The sequence below is a fragment of the Protomyctophum bolini genome (assembly GCF_963924005.1).
Source record: "Protomyctophum bolini genome assembly, chromosome: 4".
NCBI classification, from domain to species: domain Eukaryota; kingdom Metazoa; phylum Chordata; class Actinopteri; order Myctophiformes; family Myctophidae; genus Protomyctophum; species Protomyctophum bolini.
The window spans coordinates 5,865,230-5,878,938 of record NC_137865.1 but is presented as its reverse complement, the minus strand read 5'-3'; the positions used below and the strand labels follow the sequence as shown (position 1 = coordinate 5,878,938).

Sequence of the window (13,709 nt, the reverse complement as noted above, 5' to 3'; positions counted from 1 at the left end):
AATTTCCAGACCACAAATGCAGCATTTACTACAGTGAAAGAAATGCAAATGCCACACTCCTTTCCTTTCTATGCCATATACCGGAAGGCAGCGTTCAGGAGAATTCTGAACGTTTACACAGTATTTTGTTTAGAAATCCATATCATACACCACATCTCCACTAGCTAAAGAGTGCTGGGTTGCCCCCCGGAAATGGCTGATCTACAAGCTCTCGCGTTGTGAGCTTGTAGATCTGCTATTTTCGCTATTTTATTTTCCAAAAGTGCCCTCTTAACTGGATGTCAGCCCCTGCCCCTAACACTCTCTGCACGTCCCTGCCTGGCCCTCTGTGTCCCCAGTATACCATATGTCTTTCTATGTCCCCAAACAAACCTTTTTGGGGGGTGGGTTTGTACTGTGTGATACAATATAAGATCAAGTTGATTTGATAGGAGCAAACATTGAAACCCCAGTGCTTAATATAGATGCATAAATGTTTGTACCACAAGGTTCAAGGGCGTTTATTGTCATTCCATACATATTATATAAGTACCATACCCATGTCTAAAAATTCCAAAGTAGTACATGTTGTAATACCAAAGGGTGAGCGAGAAAATGACAGCCAGGAGAATGAGACTAGCCAAAGACATCAATAACGGCCAGCCAACATATTGGTGCTGTGGGAACCAACACACTGGCACCGGTCACCAGTTGGAGGACGTGATGTATGCAAGAAATATGCAGGAGCGCCAAGTATACCAACATGCTGGCCGGTTGTACCGGGATGACTGGAAGCGACAGTGAAGGGCTCGTCAATCCTGATCTCTAAAACTACCTCCCCTCTGGTCAGCTGCCCCGCCTGATGGAGGGGAAAGGAACTGGTCGGAAATAACGTGTTCCTTCCACGTACTATTCCCCCCTGTCAGGTGAAAAGAAGCAGCTTCGACTCCTCATGCATAGAAGGAAGCATGAGGTCAGTCCGCTTACTCACCTAATGCTGTGGTCAGAGGTTCCTTGTTTAACGTAATTCCAAAGTGTGTACATTAATTGTTTAACCCATTCTGGCCAGGAACCCATTTTGGTGTTAGCATCATGTTATGCTTTAGCTATTGAAAAATACCAGATCTACAAGCTCATAGCGCGCCACCGAGTGGCGCGCTACGAGCTTGTAGGTCTGCTATTTTTGAAAAATCGAAGAACGACTGACATTTTTAGAATCTGATCTCAGGTCAGAATGGGTTCATCAGGCCAGTGTGTGTCCAGTAGAAACCTCGTATGAATCTGATCTCAGGTCAGAATGGGTTAAGTGGCGGAAGCATGGGTTTCACATTGTAAATATAGTGGATAACGTGGGTTAGCAACTATAGCAACAAAACAACTTAACCTTTCAGTTTCAAAAACTGTCATGGCAGCTCGGTTACAACCGAAACGGACTTCCTCTGTTGACTTCCTCTTCAAAATAAGAGCTACGACGTGTGTCGTGTAATGTAATTAGTTGACACTAGTTTTATTTCTAAGTCTAGTTATAGGACGTAGATGGACATTTAAGTGGCTGCGGAAGTGCAGCGGAGTGTTGCGTCAGGATTCTCAAGAAGTAAATTCCTGTCTCAGCTCTTGGTACGCAAAAGGCACCTTGCATGCCTTTGATCTGCTGTGCACATCAGACATTTTGACGACGCATGCGCACTGGCGCATGCAGGTTAAAAATAAATGTGCATGTTAGAAATACAGTATATAATAATCTTTCTTTATGATCATGACATACAATTGCAAACGTATATTATACGTTATATGTAAAGGTCTCTGGCCCCTCACTAAAGCAGGAACTCTACAAGAACAAATTGATTGAAACCTTTATTTATTCTCGAAAAAGCATTGAGGTTGGCGATGCTGTCGAGATTACACACACCGTAGATTGTTCCATGAAACTGGAGCATCATAGCAGGAAGGCACATTTCCCCAGTTCAGACTGAACATGTGTAAAAAACCAATTGTTTGAGCGGGTCTGGTTGTCTATCCACTCTAACAGCAGTGTGATATATATGGCGATAACTTCCCAACAATAGCCTACAAAATAAACTGGTATACCAGTGCCTTTTATTTCTCTTCTCCAATCTGTGAAAAGGATCTTTAAAAGGTCGCCATTCTGTGGTGCTTCTTCTACCCACGCCTGTGATTCCAGCTGGTGTGTGTGTGTGAGGGGGCGGGCTTCAGGTTACCAGATCATATAGCCTCATTTAAACTCCAGACCCTTTGATTAATAGTGACGTGCTAAAATAACAACGACACCGAGTGAGCTTCCCTCCACATAACACAGATATCACAACGGAGATGCCCTCAGTGATTGGGGGGGGGGGGGGGGTCGTCCAAGTGTGCCAGCCAGCCGGCAGAAAGGGATGAGGGGCTCAGGGCTGGCATTCCTCGTAAAACTGTCAATACATTGCTCGATATCAATGGCACCTCCCTCCTACACACACACACACACACACACACACACACACACACACACACACACACACACACACCCCGGCCTAACCACCTCACTTTACCTCAAGTTCAAGGTTGGACAGAGAATACCTTTTAGACAGCGTACAGTACATTGCATAGCACTATTAAAAGAGTGTGAATAGACATGGCAGGCAATTTATCTTCCGCTTTTCAACATCCTTGCTTATTAGAACTTTACACAGATTTTACTATATGCTTTTGGTTTTTATTTATATCTTTGGGTGTGGGGTTTCATAAACGTGGCCTGAGGAGGCATGGCGGGACCCAATCAAAATCGAGATGGGTTCGATTGTAACCGGGGACATTTCACCGTTGGAAGAAACTGCAGTGACTGACAATGTTAAATTAATAGTATTTATTTTGTAGTACACAGTAGCACAATTTGAAATTTGCACAAACTATGGCCAGAAAAATAATGAAGGCTGTGTGTTTGACTAGGGTTTGACTGGATAGCTGAACTCCTACAAAGACCATAACGCTTTGGTGCACTGCCCCTCCTTGTGGAAGGGGGGGGACGTGTGACTTGTAGTCCTGGAAGGAAGTGATGGTGGTCAGTAGGAGACTCTAAAATGTATTGGTGACAGGGTGGCTGGTGGTCAGTATAGGAGACTCTAAAATGTATTAGTGACAGGGTGGCTGGTGGTCAGTATAGGAGACTCTAAAATGTATTAGTGACAGGGTGGCTGGTGGTCAGTAGGAGACTCTAAAATGAATTGGTGACAGGGTGGCTGGTGGTCAGTATAGGAGACTCTAAAATGTATTAGTGACAGGGTGGCTGGTGGTCAGTAGGAGACTCTAATATGCATTGGTGACTGGGTGGCTGGTGGTCAGTAGGAGACTCTAAAATGTATTGGTGACAGGGTGGCTGGTGGTCAGTATAGGAGACTCTAAAATGCATTGGTGACTGGGTGGCTGGTGGTCAGTAGGAGACTCTAAAATGTATTGGTTACAGGGTGGCTGGTGGTCAGTATAGGAGACTCTAAAATGCATTGGTGAGAGGGTGGCTGGTGGTCAGTAGGAGACTCTAAAATGAATTAATGACAGGGTGGCTGGTGGTCAGTAGGAGACTCTAAAATGTATTGGTGACAGGGTGGCTGGTGGTCAGTAGGAGACTCTAAAATGAATTAATGACAGGGTGGCTGGTGGTCAGTAGGAGACTCTAAAATGAATTAATGACAGGGTGGCTGGTGGTCAGTAGGAGACTCTAAAATGAATGAATGACAGGGTGGCTGGTGGTCACTCTGGTGGAGACTCTGAAATGCATTGGTGAGACGGTGGCTGGTGGTCAGTAGGAGACTCTAAAATGTATTGGTGAGACGGTGGCTGGTGGTCAGTAGAACTACTCCTTTAAGTCCTATATTTTATATACTTCAAGGTTCAAGGTTTCTTTATTTTGTATCCCGAGGGAGAAATTTGTCTTGGACCACCAATACTATACTATGTTAAACTTGCATGAAGCCGGTCTACAAGCTGAAAATGCATTGCAATGCAAAGTGTTGTCCCTGCTTTTTTCTTTTTTATGTGTGAGCAATTGAAAAAAATATAATTATTTATATTTATTTTGAATAACACGCATGTATAATAATGACATGGCCCAAAAACGGTGACGCCAGGTTGAAAGTGGTCTAAAGGCAAGCGGGTATAAGACCTGATACCTGAACGTCTGTCTGTCTGTGGACGCCATGTTTACCTTGGGATAACGGTAGTAAATCTGACGACTTAAGCGTGAAAGTGATACGCCCTGCCAGGGGCACGTACACTATTTACTCAACTGCTGTGTCCTAACCTTAGTACCTATATGATGGCTCCCTACATGATCCAAGTTAATACTGACAAATGACTTTCTGACCAGGAAGTTAAGGGAAACATGGGGGGGGTGGTGGGGGGGGGGGGGGGGGTGCATGTGCGCGGGGGGTGCGTGTGTGTGTGTGCGTGCGTGCGCGTGTAATTGTATACCGTGAAGGGCGGAAGGAAACATACTGGGGTGAAGAAACGAATAAAGATGTTCCTCAGAGCAGTGGTTGAAGGGCCCCCAAATTGATATACATGTGTGCCGCGGATCCACATCTGAGAAGATGTACTGTCAGGCATGCCTAGAAGAGATGATTTATGTCAAAGAAAATGCAACATTTTCAAAAGTGTTCCAAACAATGTTTTACTTTTTTTCTTTTAAATAGCATGTTATTTTTGAATATGCCATGTCTGAAATATGGATAAAGTGGTTAACATGATTCATTGTGATGCTATATTAACGCCTTTAGCTCTGGCCTCCCTGTAACTCCCTCAAGAGAAGCAATGCCTTTTAGAGCAATGGTTCGCAAACATTTTCATGTGAAGGACCACCATTTGAAAAGATTGTGTGCCGGGAACCCCTATTAGAGCGGATGCATCAAACGTTTTGGAAAATTGCATATCTCTGTAAGCTGCAAGTTCATAATGCGTGGCATCATGCTGCTTTGTGAGCTTGTAGATCGGCTGTACGTACATCAGAAGCTCTGCTGTCTGTCTGTCTCTTAATCTAATCTACAGTATTTGGAACAAATATGTTCTTTGGGAGAGCTGGTGATAAAGTAAAGTACCAGCCTAGTCTGAGGCTTCGAATCGCCATTACGCACACAAGTCGGGCCGTGTTCGGAGGAGGGAAGCCGGGCCGGGAAGGGTGATGTTTGTCACCGCACATTCTGCTATGTAGGCTGGGTGGCGGGGGATGTGTTTGGTGGGAGGAGTATAGCTTGAAGGCTCTGGAGTCTGTCCTCCCAGTGGGGGCTCCTCAGTGGCAGGTGAGCCAGTAGGATACAACAAAAGGTTGTCTGGTTAGGTCTGTAACAACTGCGTTCGTTGTTTTTATTGTAATAACAAGTAGGACACGCTAACTTGCTGCTCCTACACTGAGGACCGTGTTATGTCGGCGTTTCTCCGAAGAGGAATAGAAGTATTCATATCAACAACATCCATACTATAATAACGCCATGTTGAAACGTTGCTGTTAAGCGTCATGCAGAAGTGCTTCATAGGTATACCCAGAATGTTTGGGGCATTCATTCGGGGGATGTGTTTGTTTGGCGGGAGGAGTAGGTTGAAGGCTCTGGAGTCTGTCCTCCCAGTGGGGGCTCCTCAGTGGCAGGTGAGCCAGTAGAATACAACAAAAGGTTGTCTGGTTATAGGTCTGTAAACAACTTAATTATTTGTTTTATTGTAAAATAATGTTTAAGCATTGTCAATGCCTTGTTTTCTTTTGTGACTGGAGTTATCTCCAGCCTTTTATTAGTATTCTGACACCATCTGTACTTTCAGGACATGTCAGATTCACACCAGCATTTGGCAATCAGTTGATTGCCAAATATAGGTTACAATTTGGCTTGCGATGCGGTGTGACAGCGGTGCACCATAGAAACAATTTACAGCTTAACGTGCTTGGGACTACGTACTGTAGATATATTGTACAGGGCTCATATTACTGCAAAGCACATTGCACAACTTGCATTTAGACTTGACCAGACCACAGTCTAAAAGTTACACAGCTTAATTTTAGATGGGAGGTGAGGTGTGTGTGGTGGTCGCAATGTGTCACCTCTGTTTCATAAGTCCTCCTAGCTAATTATTTTATTATTATTAGCGAATTGCAACGTTTCGACCCTCGAAGTCTTCATCAGGCAAATATATTTGCCTGATGAAGACCTAGAGAGTGGCCTTTAATTAATTAAGTCTCGTGGAGCTCTAGAAACTATAGTGTGCGGATGTTTTTTTCCTCTTCTTTGATGTTTGGACTTGATGCCTGACATCCAGCACCTGGCCTAAATATAGGCATTGAGATGTGCATTGAGAAATATCATCATGTGATGATTTATGACGTTGTATATCGGAATGGCATATACCGGTATACTGCATGTTAACACCCGAGGCAATATTTCATGACAGAAACACTCAAAGTATAGATTAAGTAGCTGAGGTGAAGCAATGGACCTTTTCGGTAAGCCGTTACCGTTGACCCGCTTGCTGCTCCTACACTGAGGACCGTGTTATGTCGGCGTTTTTCCCGAAGAGGAATAGAAGTATTCATATAGCTGAATGTGACTGAGTGACTGAATGAGTGTGGGTTAGTGGGTACTCTCAGTCGAGTCACAAAGATGCAAGATACAGCTAAGAGCAGGAGTCACTTCCCATGGGGATTGACTCCTGCTCTTACAGTACGTTTTAACAGCGGGAGACCTTATTTAGAGACCAACGGCGAGCGTTGCTTGAATTTAATCGGCTATCACCCACTATCGCCGGGCGCCGCCGCCCCAAAAGATTAATTATTTGTATATTTTTCGGCCGACGTTCCTCCGCCCACTTTTCGACCATCGCCTGCTATCGCCTCTATCGCCAGTAGTTGCCGGGTCCCATTGACAAATAATGCACTTCCTGAAAATTCGCCTGACTGTCGCCCCGCTGTTATAAGACGTATACTGTTAGCTGCATCTTGCATCTTCGTGACGCGACGTGTCTGGGAGTACCTTTTACTAGGAAGCTAGGCTGATTGTATCAATCAGCTGAGTGACATGAAGCTATAGCTGATTGCAGCTGAGGTCGGTGTCTCACGTTATGTCCCTGTATGAACTAACGCTTTGCTACATATATTGGCAACTTTTCCCGATACTGGTATATCGGTATTGGAACAACTCACATTCTGAACGTACGGTACGTAGCCCCCCAAGAGCCCAGACATGTGGAGAAAGCTGTTACACGTATCTATCATAACTCCATGACAGTGACGACACAATGGCAGATTCCTAACCGTAATCCTATACAGGATTGCGGGTGGACCCGTTGGCAAGTGCTTATTGTTCTGCCTTCGGTAGCAAAGGTCAGATGGAGTTGTGAATTTATGAGGCACCAGTTGAAGGTGACCGGCCAAAGGGAGACATTGTGTGCGTCGGAGAGGCCCAAGCAACTCAGCTGCTACACGCTAATACCATAAAAACTGATTTAATGAGCTTGTCAGGCCAGGCAAAAAAGAAGCACTGAAACATTCAAATTTATTGCGTCCCAGCCGTGTGTGTGTGTGTGTGTGTGTGTGTGTGTGTTTGCACGTGCGTGTACGTGTGTGTTCCATACATTTTCTTTTTTTTCTTTCTTTTTTTTGGTACACTCATCGACATCCAAAAGAGTCCAAAATGAGTGTCTTTATATAGGGGCTCATATTTTTTTTTTATTATGGATATCATCCAATATATCGATTACTATAATACAGTACTATTTCTACTACTACAGCAAGGGTTCCCAAACTTGTCAACCCCCTTTGACCCCCTTGAAATGATATCTCATCTGAACTTGGGAACCCCCCCACACCTGACAAGCACTTAGAATTGGATTTTGTTTGACTATTGCGAAAATAATTCAATTTCACAAGTTCAACGCCTTGCACTGTGAGCTCGTATAGTTTATATTTTCACAATGTTTGCCTCTTTCTTGCATAATAATATATTTGACAATTTGGTATTAAAAGTCATTCAATCGTAACTTCAGAAATGTGCAGATACCCTGTAGTGTATACACTTCTACTGTATATGTTGCCCTGTTTACTGCTTAGTGAGAAAACAATGTTGCACATTAAACACAATCAGTGCCGGGATTCCTTCAAAATAGAAGCTCTGGGGTGCCGGAAAGACATGGTCGCTTTTACTCTGAAACCCAATCACCGTCATTTTCGACCGCGGTCGAGATCATGGATTTCACAATGCCACGCCAGACTTCCCAGGTCCTTCATTGCCATCCCCAGATCCTGCTTACTGATGCATGTGTCCCTAGCGATGACATCAGGGCTATAATATATATATATATATATATATTGCATATCTACAATATAAGGTGTTACTTAAAGGGACGCTTCACAAAAATAATATATGTTAATGACGTTTAGAAGATTTAGAACACTTTCCTGGGGGTCTTTGTGTGTGTAATATGTGGTTTTTAGATATTTTAGATTGTAGCAGTGAGCCCAGTGTCTCTGATGTCATGGACACTGTGCTCACTTACTTCCTGGACTACATTGGTGTCTCAGTAAGACAGCCCCATCTCCTATCCACAAGGAGGAGCAGTGCACCAAAGCATTATGGGAATTGTAGTCCAGGACGTAAGTGAGCTCCGTGTCCCATGACATCGGAGACACTGGGCTCACTGCTAAAATCTAAAATATCTAAAACCCACATATTACACACACAAAGACCCCCAGGAAAGTGTTCTAAATCTTCTAAATGTCATTAACGTTGCAAAAAGGATGAAATGTCCTTAACCCATTCTGAACAGGAACCCATTTTGGTGTTAGCATCATGTTACGCTTTAGCTATTGAAAAATAGCAGATCTACAAGCTCATAGCGCGCCACCGAGTGGCGCGCTACGAGCTTGTAGGTCTGCTATTTTTGAAAAATCAAAGAACGACTGACATTTTTTAGAATCTGATCTCAGGTCAGAATGGGTTCATCAGACCAGTGTGTGTCCAGTGGAAACCTCGTATGAATCTGATCTCAGGTCAGAATGGGTTAAGTGCACAATGTGAATACTTTCTTCCATCACTGGCGTCTTTCTGCAGTCGCCATTGCTTCCCCCGGCTCCTCTCCTCTCCTCTCCTCTCTCTCCTGGGGTTAGTAGTGCTGTCGGGCGGTGGTCACTCGTCCTGCAACACCTCTCGGTCATTGATCATTCAATGCTTCTGATATTTGGACTCTCTTTTGCTCTTGACCTTAACCGTGACTTCTTCTTCCTGGGTCGTTAGTGTTGGGTTTCTCTGTGTTTGTGCTTCTGTAATGGAGGCTGAGAGGACGCTGGGCGGGCCGGAGGAGAACCAGATGGGCCGTGATGGAATAAGTACTCACTAAAGTAAAAGTAACAATACCACAATGGAGAAATACTCTTACAAGTAAAAGTCCTGGATTGACCCATTTAGACCTGAGGTCGGACGATTCTACAAAAATGTCTTCTGACAAAAACAGTTTTCTGAAAAACCTATGTTTCTTTTTCAGGACCCCCAGAATTATCTGTATTTGGCCGTGGACCCCCCATCTGAAAATATGTTGTTCCAGGTAAACCCCCCCCTCCCCCAGAAGCAAATATTTGAGTTAAAAATGTTAAGAAGAATAATATATATTAAAAGATTTGCACCACATTTTCACGATTCTTCAAAAATAGCAGAACTACAAGCTCGTAGCGCGGCACTGAGCTTATAACATAATGCCTAAAACACCAAGAGGTATTTTTTTCTCCACAGTGCATTGTGAGATTGTACATCTGCCGTTTCTTTGAATAGACAAAAGTATGAAATGGGGCTTAATTAAGTGGTTAATGTTTTGTAACGAGGATCTAAATCCACACAAAGTAAATTGTAACTAAAGTCTTCAAATAATTGTAGTGGAGGGAGGGGGGGAAAAAAGAAGCGCGCTATTTGCCTCCGAGATGTTGCGGAGCAGTTGGAAGCATAAAATATTGAAAAATGTATACATTCTCAAGTCAAAGTACCTCAAAATTGTAGGCTACTTTATAGGTGCAGTACTTGAGTAAATATACTTGCATGCCACCACGACTACATGGGGGAGAACAGCCAGGGCATGTTGACCGTTCCTCCCTGCCTCCTCAAGCCTCTAACAATGACAGACTCTTTCAGAGGTCTGCCGGGCCAGAGTTCAGGCTGAGTACTGGCTCCCCTGGCTGTGCTGAAAGTCCACTAATTGCACACATCATCAGACACACATATACAGGAGCTGAGGAGAGAGAGAGGGTATGGCAGGGCTCTTTCCTTTTTCAGGCCAAGGACTCTCTTAGCTGAGAGAGAGAGAGATGAAGGAGGGACCCCCCCCCCCCCGCATATTGTATAAAATTTGCGTTTCAGATTAAACTTTATCATAGATTTAATACCTCCAGGCCTAGGCATCCATTATAACTGGATTATTTTCGCATCTTTGATGTGTTGACAAACTGAATAGATAGCACATTTTAGGCCCCTATAATAATGTGTCTAATTTCATTTTGGGCGGAAACCCCTTTTGGTGTTTTAAACATTACGTTATAATTTAGCTATTGAAAAATCTTTAAAAATGTGGCGCAAATCTTTGAATACATATTCTTTCAGAGTGAATGTTTTTAACTCGCGTCTAAATGAGTTAATTATGTGACCATCTTGTCGCGCCGAACGCAGTATTTCCAATTTTCAGTAGGCCCACTTTTACTTTTACTCCTATTCTAGGGCGAACATTCGGCGAAGATTGCTGATCTCCAACACCTGTGAAAAACATCAGGCCTAGTAGTGCAGAGCCCTGGGGGACCATGATCTATTCTACAGCGGTAAGTGATCAAGACTACGATCCGTAGTACATCTGTATGGTACGCAGGCACGGCACACCGACTTATTGGTCACTATAGATGTGTCGCCATCGTCGGGGCTGGACTGGGACAAAAAACCAGCGCCACAACCAGCGCGCAGATAGCAGAAACTCTACTGCCCGCTCCGTCGAGGCACACACACACGCAAACAAACAAGCCCTAATAATACCACCACTTTTACAGAACAACATCAATTATACGAACCAACAGACAACTACACAACCCTTTTTGTAGAGTGTTTATTTGTCAGGTACAGTGAGGTACAGTGAAATTATCATGATGGCACTGGTAGAATGGCAGCACCTTTCCTGGTGGCCTGCCACATATTGGCCTGCCTGCCTGTCAATTTTCTTTTTTCTTTTTTTTTATCATGGCAGCCCTCTCTACGGTCGTGGCATATGCCCGGCAGAGTAATCTACACGTAATGACATGCTTTGATCTCGCCACAAAGCGGGTGCCTATATGGGCGATAGTTCCAAACATTGCTCCTATGGCTGGAACTATTCCATTGAGAAAGAATGAGCACTTCCTGCATTCCATTGTTACAATGAGAGTCAACGGGAGTGTCATTAGATTACTCTGATGCCCGGTATACGTCCCTGTGGCCAATCCAGCCCTGGCCATCATTATTGTAGTTGGGAAATCTATAATTGCCATTATCTCTCTCCATTGTCTGTGCGTGCGTGCGTGCGTAGTATGTCTGTTTCAGGGGCGCCTAACATTGTCAAAGGTATAGCCTACCTTTTTCTTTTGGCTAGGCATTAGGCAACAGTGGTTTGTGTGTGTGGCTGTGTGCAGGCAATCACAAGTATATAATATGTAAAGTAGGATCATGATAGTAGTGCTATAATATGTATTCAGCCATATTCCATTTGTGCCCTTTCTTAGCCTATATATTGTTGCTATTGTTTTCATTCTCTATTTTATTGTAGCCCACTTAAAAGCCTATATAATCTGACAACGTAATATGTAAAATATCTCCAATTTTGTTGGATTTTGTTGTTTCTAATCGTGTTGCTGTTCAATGCTCAATGCACACGCCAAATTGAATTGTTTGTGAATTAAATATTTTAATTCTGATTTCAACGACGGATGAACAGAACGATATACAGTAGAGAGAGAGAGAGACAGGAATAGAGGGAGACGGAGAGAGAGAGAGAGAGAGAGTTTGATTAATCCACCATATCAAGTGATACTGTGCTGGAACGATCATCTCCTGTGGTAGAGAGAACATCCCCCATAAACAAACAAACAAACAAACACAAGCAGCTTGTTTATAGGCTGTGAAGGTTTCTTGAGAATAGATCACTAGGTACCTGCTCCGCCTCCTCCAAAAAAACCTAAACGGCCTGATTATAGCACTTTTCCTGTCTGGGGTTGCCGGGGTTAAAGATGAGAAGAGCAGCAGACCAACAGAGGAGCTAATTGTCCCGTAGCACTGGGAGAGGTGCATAGAGGTCACTTCCTGAAGAGGTGGGAAGGGGACAAATGTTCCGCTCTCTCTCTCTCTCTCTCCCTGACGTCGCCTGGTCAGTCACTTGAGCGGCACCGTGTCGACGACCTATACGTCGTCCCCTCCCCTCCCCTCCCCTCCCTTCCCTCCCTGTGACACAGCAGTGCAGGTCTTTTAAGAGACCACAGCGGCCTTGGTCCCGATCACGTGGTCAGAGGTCGTGGTTCTCTCTGCAGAGCTGGTGGGCTCTGCCGCAGGTGGTAAACAAGTCTCATGTCTTATCTAAATCATTATGACATGACGGTTTTCTGAAACCCCCCCCCCTATGTTTCTGTGTCCGTGGTGGTGCTCAACCTTTTTCATGTCAAGGACCCCCAGAATTATCTGTATTTATTTGCCATTTGGCCGTGGACCCCCCATCTGAAAATGTGTTGTTCCAGGCACCACCCAGAAGCAAAGATTTGAGTTAAAAAATGTTAGCTGAAAGAATATATATTCAAAGATTTGTTCACATTTTCACGATTATTTTCAAAAATAGCAGACCTACAAGCTCGTAGCGCGGCACTAGATCGGCTATTTTCACTATAGACACTTTCAAAGAAATTTGAGAAACGGTGGGATGGCACTTACACCCGCCTTCTAATGAGAGCGCAACATCTCTCTGGGAAGAGCCACCCATTGACTAATCAATTCTAACGGCAACCTTCCCCGTGTTTCTCCACTATAAAGTCAGATCCAGAAGAACACAGTTTGCCGGCCACTACTATACAGAGCTGACAATGACGTTATATCTTTCCCTTCTTCTCTGGAGTCCTGCCTCAAAGCAGACCAGAGGTATAGAAAACTGTCGTTCCCTGATGTCATCGCTATAGGGACACGCGCATCAGTAAGCAGGAACTGGGGATGGCAATGAAGGACGGGAAAGTCTGGCGTGGCATTGTGAAATCCATGATCTCGACCGCGGTCGAGAAATGATAATGATATGAAATGTACTGTATAATATATAAAATATTAGTTTAATTTTGGAAAGTCGTGAGGCACATCAATTTTAAATTGGTCGGTGACCCACTGTTTGGGAAACAGTAACTTAATCCATTCTGACCGGGAACCCGTTTTGGTGTTAGCATCATGTTATGCTTTAGCTATTGAAAAATAGCAGATCTACAAGCTCATAGCGCGCCACCGAGTGGCGCGCTACGAGCTTGTAGGTCTGCTATTTTTGAAAAATCGAAGAACGACTGACATTTTTAGAATCTGATCTCAGGTCAGAATGGGTTAATCAGACCAGTGTGTGTCCCAGTGGAAACCTCGTATGAATCTGATCTCAGGTCAGAATGGGTTAAAGGACCATTTCAGCATCAATACATGTGCATATTTACGGCTTTGAGTGTGAATGTGCTCTCCTCTGTCTGG

The 13,709-nt window shown here is 44.1% G+C and overlaps 1 protein-coding gene across 1 annotated transcript in view; it reads left to right on the top strand.

Moving 5' to 3' along the window:
- Nucleotides 1-13,709, top strand: part of LOC308314374 (voltage-dependent calcium channel subunit alpha-2/delta-4-like) — a 236,686-nt gene that overhangs the window by 36,176 nt on the left and 186,801 nt on the right. The window contains exon 3 of the mRNA XM_080761976.1: nt 10,707-10,804. The gene's annotated coding sequence lies outside the window, so the exon portion shown is untranslated. The remainder of the gene's footprint in view (nt 1-10,706; nt 10,805-13,709) is intronic.